Source organism: Zonotrichia albicollis, chromosome 25, assembly GCF_047830755.1.
Source record: "Zonotrichia albicollis isolate bZonAlb1 chromosome 25, bZonAlb1.hap1, whole genome shotgun sequence".
Classification (NCBI taxonomy): Eukaryota; Metazoa; Chordata; class Aves; order Passeriformes; family Passerellidae; genus Zonotrichia; species Zonotrichia albicollis.
This window is the reverse complement of record NC_133843.1, coordinates 1,678,905-1,687,834: the sequence shown is the minus strand read 5'-3', so window position 1 is coordinate 1,687,834 and position 8,930 is coordinate 1,678,905. Positions and strand designations below refer to the sequence as shown.

At 35.7% G+C, this 8,930-nt stretch overlaps 1 protein-coding gene across 1 annotated transcript in view; it reads left to right on the top strand.

Moving 5' to 3' along the window:
• AURKAIP1 (aurora kinase A interacting protein 1) overlaps positions 1-8,930 on the top strand; it is a 180,256-nt gene that overhangs the window by 122,497 nt on the left and 48,829 nt on the right. The window lies entirely within an intron of this gene.

Here is an 8,930-nt window from a genome sequence, read left to right as displayed (position 1 = left end):
CACAAATACCAGAATATTAATGCACAAATACCACAAAATTAATGCACAAATACCACAAAATTAATGCACAAATACCAGAAAATTAATGCACAAATAGCAGGAAATTAATGCACAAATACCGGGAAATTATTGCACAAATACCAGAATATTAATGCACAAATACCAGGAAATTAATGCACAAATAGCAGTAAATTAATGCACAAATACCGGGAAATTAATGCACAAATAGCAGTAAATTAATGCACAAATACCGGGAAATTCATGCACAAATAGCAGTAAATTAATGCACAGACACCTTTGCTGAAAGCTTCAGAGGGATGGGAGGCTGATTGAGATCCTGAATTCCTGCAGCCCCAACCCAGACATCCCCCTGCTCCCGTTATATCCCATAATATTCCTGCAAATCCCATCAAATCCCACCAAATCTTTCTCCTGCCCCATCTCCAGACCCATCCAGCGCCCCTTGCTGGATAAATGGAGGTGATTCCCTTCCATTCCTCACTTCCCAATTTTATAAATAAAATTAATATTATTTTTATAATTTTTATTAATTTTTATTAAATAATTAATATTAATTTTATTGAATTTTATTAAATAATTAACATTAAATTTTTATAAACCGCTCCTCTCTGAGTTACCTCCCCTCTTTCCAAAGGATTTGTGGAAATCTTCAGATGGAGGAGAGGCTGATTCAGATCTCTCTCATAATTAAAAGTCAAATATCATATACAGATGTTAGGACAAGTTTTATAGATTTATAGTTATATTTTATAGATTTATAGTTATATTTTATACATTTTTAGTTACGTTTTATAGATTTATAGTTATGTGTTATATATTTAGTGTTATAGATTTATACTTACGTGTTACAGATTTGTAGTTATGTGTTCCAAATTTATAGTTCCATTTTATCGATTTTAGTTATGTGTTATAAATTTATGATTATATTTTATAGATTTTTAGTTATGTTTTATACATTTATAGTTGTGTTATGAATTTATGATTATATTTTATAGATTTTTAGTTATGTTTTATACATTTATAGTTGTGTTATAAATTTATAATTCTATTTTTACAGATTTTTAGTGATGTTTTCCGGCTCTTGTGTTTGGCAGGGTTTGGGACATTTGGGAGGGTGGGATTGTGGCAGCACCTGATCAATAATCAAGATTTAAGGGTTTAAACTCCACCATGGACAGAGAAGAAGGAGCTGATGGGCAGAATTTTGGGGCAGAATTTAAAGGGTTAAAAGGCAAAAAATCCTGGTGGGAAAAATCCTCTGCTCTGGTGCTGTAATATTTCCTCCATTCATTCTTCTGTTGTATTTTTGATAAGGTTTTAATAAATTTTTCTCAATTTTTTTTGGAAGTGAGCAGCATTTCTGACTTTGAAGGTGATTTCTGCTAATTAATTTCTGCTAATTAATTTCTGTTCATCTGCAGGCCAAGGGCTCTGGGTTCATCTTGCTGACCTGAGAAATGCCAGCCTGGGTCAGGCCCGGCTTTGTCACTTCTCAGTTACGGCCGGGTCACGCAGGGCTCAGCCTGGAGTCATCTCTTATTTTTGCTTGACTTGGAAGACAAACTACAAAAATAGAAATGTTTACATCTCCCAAACACCAGGTTTATGTTTCTCAGAGGATAAGCAGGGCTGGGAATGACTCCTTGTTTTTGTGAAGAGATTTGACAGATTTATATAATATCTGGTTTTAAATTTCTGTATTAAAAAATTCTGTATTAAAAATTACATTAAAATCTATATTGCCATTATAAAACTATTGAACAATAATGTTATAAATAATATATTAAAATATTATATATAATAGTATAATGTGTATTACTAATATTATAGTATTATATAATATATAATATATATACTGTATACTATATACTATATAATATATAGTATATATACTATATAGTATATAGTATATATTATATATCAATATATAATACATATTACATATAATGTATTATATATATTATATAATATTATTAATATCATAATATATTAATATATAGCTGTACTATTATATATAACAGTATATAATCATATATATATATTATTCATTATGCATTTATAAAATATTATATTATAATATATTATAAATATATAATGAATAATATATAATTAATTAAATACTAATTAGCATTTATATATTTAAATATATTTAAATATATTTAAATATATTATAACATATGAAATATAATGATTAATATATTATAAATATAATTATACATATTTATATATATTATAAGTAAATATGTCTATTATGATACATATTTATATATTGATTTTATTGTATTTAATTTTCATATTAATATATTGAATAAATATTTAATTTTAATATATTAAAATTTATATTATTTACCATTGAAATTCTATAAAATTCTATTTGAATTAATAATTATATGATATATGATATATGATATACTATATATGATATATGACATATGACATATGACATATGACATATGACATATTACATATTATATATTATATATTATATATTATATATTATATAATTATATATTATATATTATATATTATATATTATATATTATATATTATATATTATTAAAAAAATCCTCAAAAATTTGAAATTCCTGCCTTATTTCCTTCAGGATCAGGACTTGAGTGATTTTTTCCTCAGCTTTTTTCCCCTTCCTCGCCAGGAACCCAAACAACTCCAAAAATTGGACTGAGTTCTGAGCAGCACAAGGATCTCCGCAGACACAGCTCCATTTTTAGCCCAGCCTATTCTTTGGATAATTTCCTTTATTTCTCTCCTTTGTCCTGGCTCCATCCTGTCCGCAGAGCCCAGAGCTGTGGAAAAGCCAAATTTAGGAGAATCTGCTCAGGCCGGAGCTTCCTGAGGGATTTCCACCCCCGTCAGGAGCTCTGATCTCCTGCGTTTGTGTGTCTGGAACAGAGAAAAAAACCCCAAAAAACAACAATTTGGGGTGGTTTTTTGGTTTATTTTATTACTATTTATTTTTTGTTTTGTTTTAGGGATATTTGGATTTTTTTTTTGGTCAGTTGGTTTTTTTGGTTTTTTGGTTTTTGGTTGGTTTTTGTTTTGGTTTGGGTTTTTTGTTTGGTTTGGTGGTTTGGGATTTTTGTTTGGGTTTTTTAGGGAGGTTTTTGTTCGTTTTGGGGTTTTTTTCTTTGGGTTTAGCTTAGTTTGGTTTTTGGGGGTTTTTTTGATTTTTTGGAGGGTTTTTGCTGGTTAAGGTTTTTTTTGTTTGGGTTGGTTGGTTTTTTAGTTTGGTTTTTTGGGTTTCTTTTGTTTGGTTTTTTTTTTTTTTGTTTGGTTTTTTTGGTTTTCTGGGTGTTTTGGGTGGTTTTTTTGTTTCTTTTTTGTTTGGTTTTTGGGGGTTTTTGTTGATTTAAGTTTTTTGGTTTGGGTTCATTGGGTTGGTTTGGTTTTTTTTTTTTTATTTTTCTTTGTCTTGGGTTTTTTTATTTGGTTTGGGTTTTTTTGGTTTTTTTTGGTTTGGTTTTTTTGGGGGTGTTTTGTTGGTTTAGGTTTCCTTGGTTTTGGTTTTGGTTTGGTTTTGGGGTGTTTTATTTGGTTTTTCTTTGTTTTTTTTGTTGGTTTAGGTTTCTTTGGTTTGGGTTGGTTGGGTTGGTTTGGTTTTTTGGGGTTTTTCTTTTGGGTTTTTTGGGTGAAATTTTTTTTTTTTAAATTTGTTTTTTTTGATTTTTTGGTGTGTTTTTTGTCGTTATTTTTGTTTTTAATTTTTATATTTGGATTTTTTTTCCCCTGCAGGGACGCCGAGTGCTGCAGGAACCCCCAGGCCTTCTCTCAGGGCTTTAAAAACTCCCCACCAAAAATCCATTTCTGGTTTCAATTTGCTGCCCAGGCAGTGCCAGGACAGTGGGGGGCTCCCTGTCCTTCCTCCCACGCCAGCCTGGGCACAAAATGCAATTCCAGAGAAAGGGATTTGTGCAAATCACAAATCCCAAACAATCCCCATCTCTTCTGGGCATAAAGGACTTTTGTTGCAGAGCCGGCTGCAGGAATTCCTGAACGATGAAAGAACAAGCAGAGAACAAAAATCCCCCCACAAACCAGGGGCAGAAATCTCCTCTCTGCTCTGCCACAGCCCTTCCAAGCTCCTTCTGCAAGATAAATTTGCTTTTTCAGCCACAAATCAGTGAAATTGTTGGGCAGAAATGTCCTCGCTGCTCTTCCACAGGTGTAGGAAGATCTCAAAGAGACCCTGATATAAAAAAAGCTCAAATAAATATTATATATATAAAAAGATACATAAATATATAAAGATATGAAAATATATAAAGAAAATATAAATATAAATATAAATATAAATATAAATATAAATATAAATATAAATATAAATATAAATATAAATATAAATATAAATATAAATATAAATATAAATATAAATATAATTCGAAAAGACCTTTATATCACATGGTGGATCAGGCTCTTTATGCAGGATAAATTTTCTTTTTCAGCCACAAATCAGTGAAATTGTTGGGCAGAAATCTCCTCTCTGCTCTGCCACAGCCCTTCCAAGCTGCTTCTACAATAGAAATTTTCTTTTTCAGCCATAAATCAGTGAAATTGTTGGGCAGAAATGTCCTCGCTGCTCTTCCACAGGTGTAGGAAGGTCTCAAAAAGACCCTGATACAAAAAACGCTCAAATATATAAATATTTTTAAATTATATATTTATATTTATATATTTATATATTTATATATTTATATGTACATATATTTATATATACATATATTTATATAATATATATAAGATTCAAAAAGACCTTTATATCACATGAGGGGTCAAGCTCCTTCTACAATATAAATTTGCTTTTTCAGCCATAAATAAGTGAAATTGTTGGGCAGAAATGTCCTCTGTGCTCTTCCACAGGTGTAGGAAGACCTCAAAAAGACCCTGATATAAAAAAAGCTCAAATAAATATTATATACATAAAAAGATACATAAATATATAAATATATGAAAATATATAAAGAATATACAAATATAAATATAAATATAAATATAAATATAAATATAAATATAAATATAAATATAAATATAAATATAAATATAATTCGAAAAGACCTTTATATCACATGGTGGATCAGGCTCTTTATGCAGGATAAATTTTCTTTTTCAGCCACAAATCAGTGAAATTGTTGGGCAGAAATGTCCTTTCTGCTCTTCCACAGGTGTAGGAAGACCTCAAAAAGACCCTGATATCAAAAAAGCTCAAATATATCTATAATTATATCTATATCTATATCTATATCTATATCTATATCTATATCTATATCTATATCTATATCTATATCTATATCTATATCTATATCTATCTATCTATATATCTTTATCTATATTTTTATCTATATAATATATATATAAAATTCAAAAAGACCTTTATATCACATGGTGGATCAGGCTCTTTCTGCAAGATAAATTTGCTTTTTCAGCCAAGTAAGAAGAAGCAGAATGCGAATCCAGAGCCCATCCACATTCTCCACTTGCCAGCAGGGATAAAATAAAATAAAATAAAATAAAATAAAATAAAATAAAATAAAATAAAATAAAATAATAAAATCCAGGAGGAAGCATTAGGAGGGAGGAATTTCTGGGAGGAATTATTAGGAAATAAGGGAGGAATTGAGGTGCTCAGAGGGTGAGGGTTCTGAACAGATCAGCCACATGTGAAAATCCGCATTTACAGCAAAATCCTGGAGAATGGCCCTAAAAATCCCCCCAAAAAATGGGATGGGTCATTGGGAATGCCACTAAAAATTGAGAAAAATGGGAAAAGCAAAACCATCTGCAGCCACGCCAAATCCTGAAAATTTCCCTGAAATTTCCACTCAGTTCTCTGAAAATCTGCAATTCCAGCCATCCACTCAGAGCTCCCACTCCCATTTTCTCCAAAGGACAACCAGATATTGCTGTTAAATAAAATATCTGCAGATATTTCGGTACAAATGGGGTGGAAAAGAGGGAGGAAGTGTGGCAGATCCTGTTTTGCAGAGTTCTCCCACACAGGGGGATTTTTGTGCCTCTGCTTGGCTTCCTGGCACCTGTCAAGGCCACGGCTTGGCCAAAAAAAGCCACCCAGAGCTCCTCTCCTGATTTATTTTCTCCTTTTTCCATCATCTCCAGGGTTTGCAGGCCGGGCAGGAATGGAGGGAACACCTGGAACAGGAGGGGGAAATGTCCCAGAGGGGAAAAAAGGGAAATTGCACCGTGAAATTTTAATTAAAAAGGGAATTTTTTAAAATCCTTTTTTATTAAAGTTATTAAGTTTATTAAAGTGGGTTTATTAAAGCGAGTTTATTAAAGCGAGGTTTTTTATTAATTTCATTAAAGCAGCCCCTTAGATTATTCACATTGCTGCTTCCATCAAGGTTTTTCTTCCTTCAGGGAATTCCTGCAAATCTCCAAAGTTCTGGTGGAATTCTGGGGTTCCTTCCCTGTTCTCTCCTGGCCCAATCCATGGAGGGTGTGAGGAGACCCCACTGCTGCAGTTTCATAATTAACCAAGAAAAATCACAATTTTTCACCCCACATGTCAGACCCTGCCCTGAATCCAGCGTTTTTCCAGGGCTGCAGATCAAAAAGCAGATCCAAGGATTCCTGGGATTACCTTTTGTTACAGCTGATCATTAATTAAGTGTATAATCCTGAATCATCTTTGCTACAGCTGATCATTAATTCATCATTAATTAAGTGTATAGGCCTGATTAATCTTCTCTTACAGTTGATCATTAATCAGGGTGACGAGAAATTGCTGGGAGCAGCTCTGGAAGGAGCGGGGGAGATGGAGACTGAGGCAGGAAGGATCCCAAATCCTGGAGGGTCCCAAATCCTGGGGGATCCAAATCCTGCAGGATTCCAAATTCTGGAGGATCTCAAATCCTTGAGCATCCCAAACCCTGCAAGGTCCCAAATCCTGGAGGATCCCAAATCCTGGAGGATCTCAAATCCTTGAGCATCCCAAATCCTGCAGGATCCCAGATCCTGCAAGGTCTCAAATCCTGCAGGATCCCAAATCTTGGAGGATCCCAAATCCTGCAGGATCCTAAACCCTGCAGGATCCCAAATCCTTGAGCATCCCAGATCCTGGAGGATCCCAAATCCTGCAGGGTCCCAAAATCCTGGAGTGTTCCAAATCCTTGAGTATGGTACCAAATCCTGCAGGATCCTCCAGGATCCCAAATCCTCCAGGATCCCAAATTCTGGAGCATCTCAAAAATCCTTGAGCATCCCAAACCCTGCAGGACCCCAAATCCTTCATGGTCCCAAATCCTTGAGCATCCCAAATCCTGCAGGATTCCAAATCCTGGAGGATCCCAGATCCTTGAGCATCCCAAACCCTGCAAAGTCCCAAATCCTGCAAGGTCTCAAATTCTGCAGGATCCCAAATTATGGAGGATCCCAAAATCCTTGAGGATCCCAAATCCTTGAGCATCCCAAACCCTGCAGGATCCCAAATCTTGGAGGATCCCAAATCCTTGAGCATCCCAAACCCTGCAGGATCCCAAATCCTGGAGAATTCCAGATCCTTGAGCATCCCAGATCCTGGAGGATCCCAAATCCTGCAAGGTCTCAAATCCTGCAGGATCCCAAATTCTGGAGGATCCCAAAAATCCTGGAGGATCCTAAAAACCCTGCAGGATCCCAGATCCTTGAGCATCCCAGATCCTGGAGGATCCCAAATCCTGCAGGGTCCCAAATCCTGGAGTGTTCCAAATCCTTGAGCATGGTACCAAATCCTGCAGGATCCTCCAGGATCCCAAATCCTGCAGGATCCCAAATTCTGGAGCATCTCAAATCCTTGAGCATCCCAAACCCTGCAGGATCCCAAACCCTGCAGGATCCCAAATTCTGGAGCATCCCAAATCCTTGAGCATCCCAAACCCTGCAAGGTCTCAAATCCTGCAGGATCCCAAATTCTGGAGGATCCCAAAATCCTTGAGGATCCCAAATCCTGGAGTATCTCAAATCCTGCAGGATCCCAAATTCTGGAGCATCCCAAATCCTTGAGCATCCCAGATCCTGGAGGATCCCAAAATCCTTGAGGATCCCAAATCCTGGAGTATCTCAAATCCTGGAGCATCCCAAACCCTTCAGGATCCCAAACCCTACAGGATCCCAAACCCTCCAAAGCCCTTTTGCCCCACACCACCCCAGACTGAGCCACAGGAGCATCCCAAAGCCCCAAACATTTCAATTTCTGCTCGTGAACGTTCCAGCCCCGGGAGGAGCTCCAAGAGCGACCTCATGGAAGCGTCTGCGGCCAGAGGAAAACACTTGGCCGGGACTGGGAGGGAATTTTCTGCTCTCCAGGACGCGCACGGGGTTCTCTGAGCAGCCTCATCCAGCAGAGGAGCTTCCTCTCTCCTTCAAAAAAATTTGGGTTTTTTTGTCTTCTGTTTTTCCTTTTAATCATTGTCTTGCTGTGGAGTGGCTCAGCACCAGCACAGCTTTGCTGCTTCTTGGTAGAATTGTTTTTCTCTCTCCTTCAAGGCTGTTCTGGTATAAAAAATTTGATTTTTTTGGTCTCCTGTTTTCCCCTCTTGCTGTGGAGTGGCTCAGCACCAGCACAGTTTTGTTGCTTCTTGATATAATTGTTTTTTCTCTCTCCTTCAAGGCTGTTCTGGGATAAAAAATTTGATTTTTTTGGTCTCTTGTCTCTCCTTTTAATCAATATCTTGCTCTGGAGTGGCTCAGCACCAACACAGCTTTGCTGCTTTTTGGTGGGATTGGTTTCCTTTCTCCTTCAAGCCTGTCCTGGGACAAAAAAATTTGATTTTTTTGGTCTCTTGTTTTCCCCTCAGCACCAAGACATCTTTGCTGCTTCTTGGTGGGATTGTTCTCTTTCCTTCAAGGCGGTCCTGGGATAAAAAATTGGATTTTTGGGTCTGCTGTTTTCCCCTCT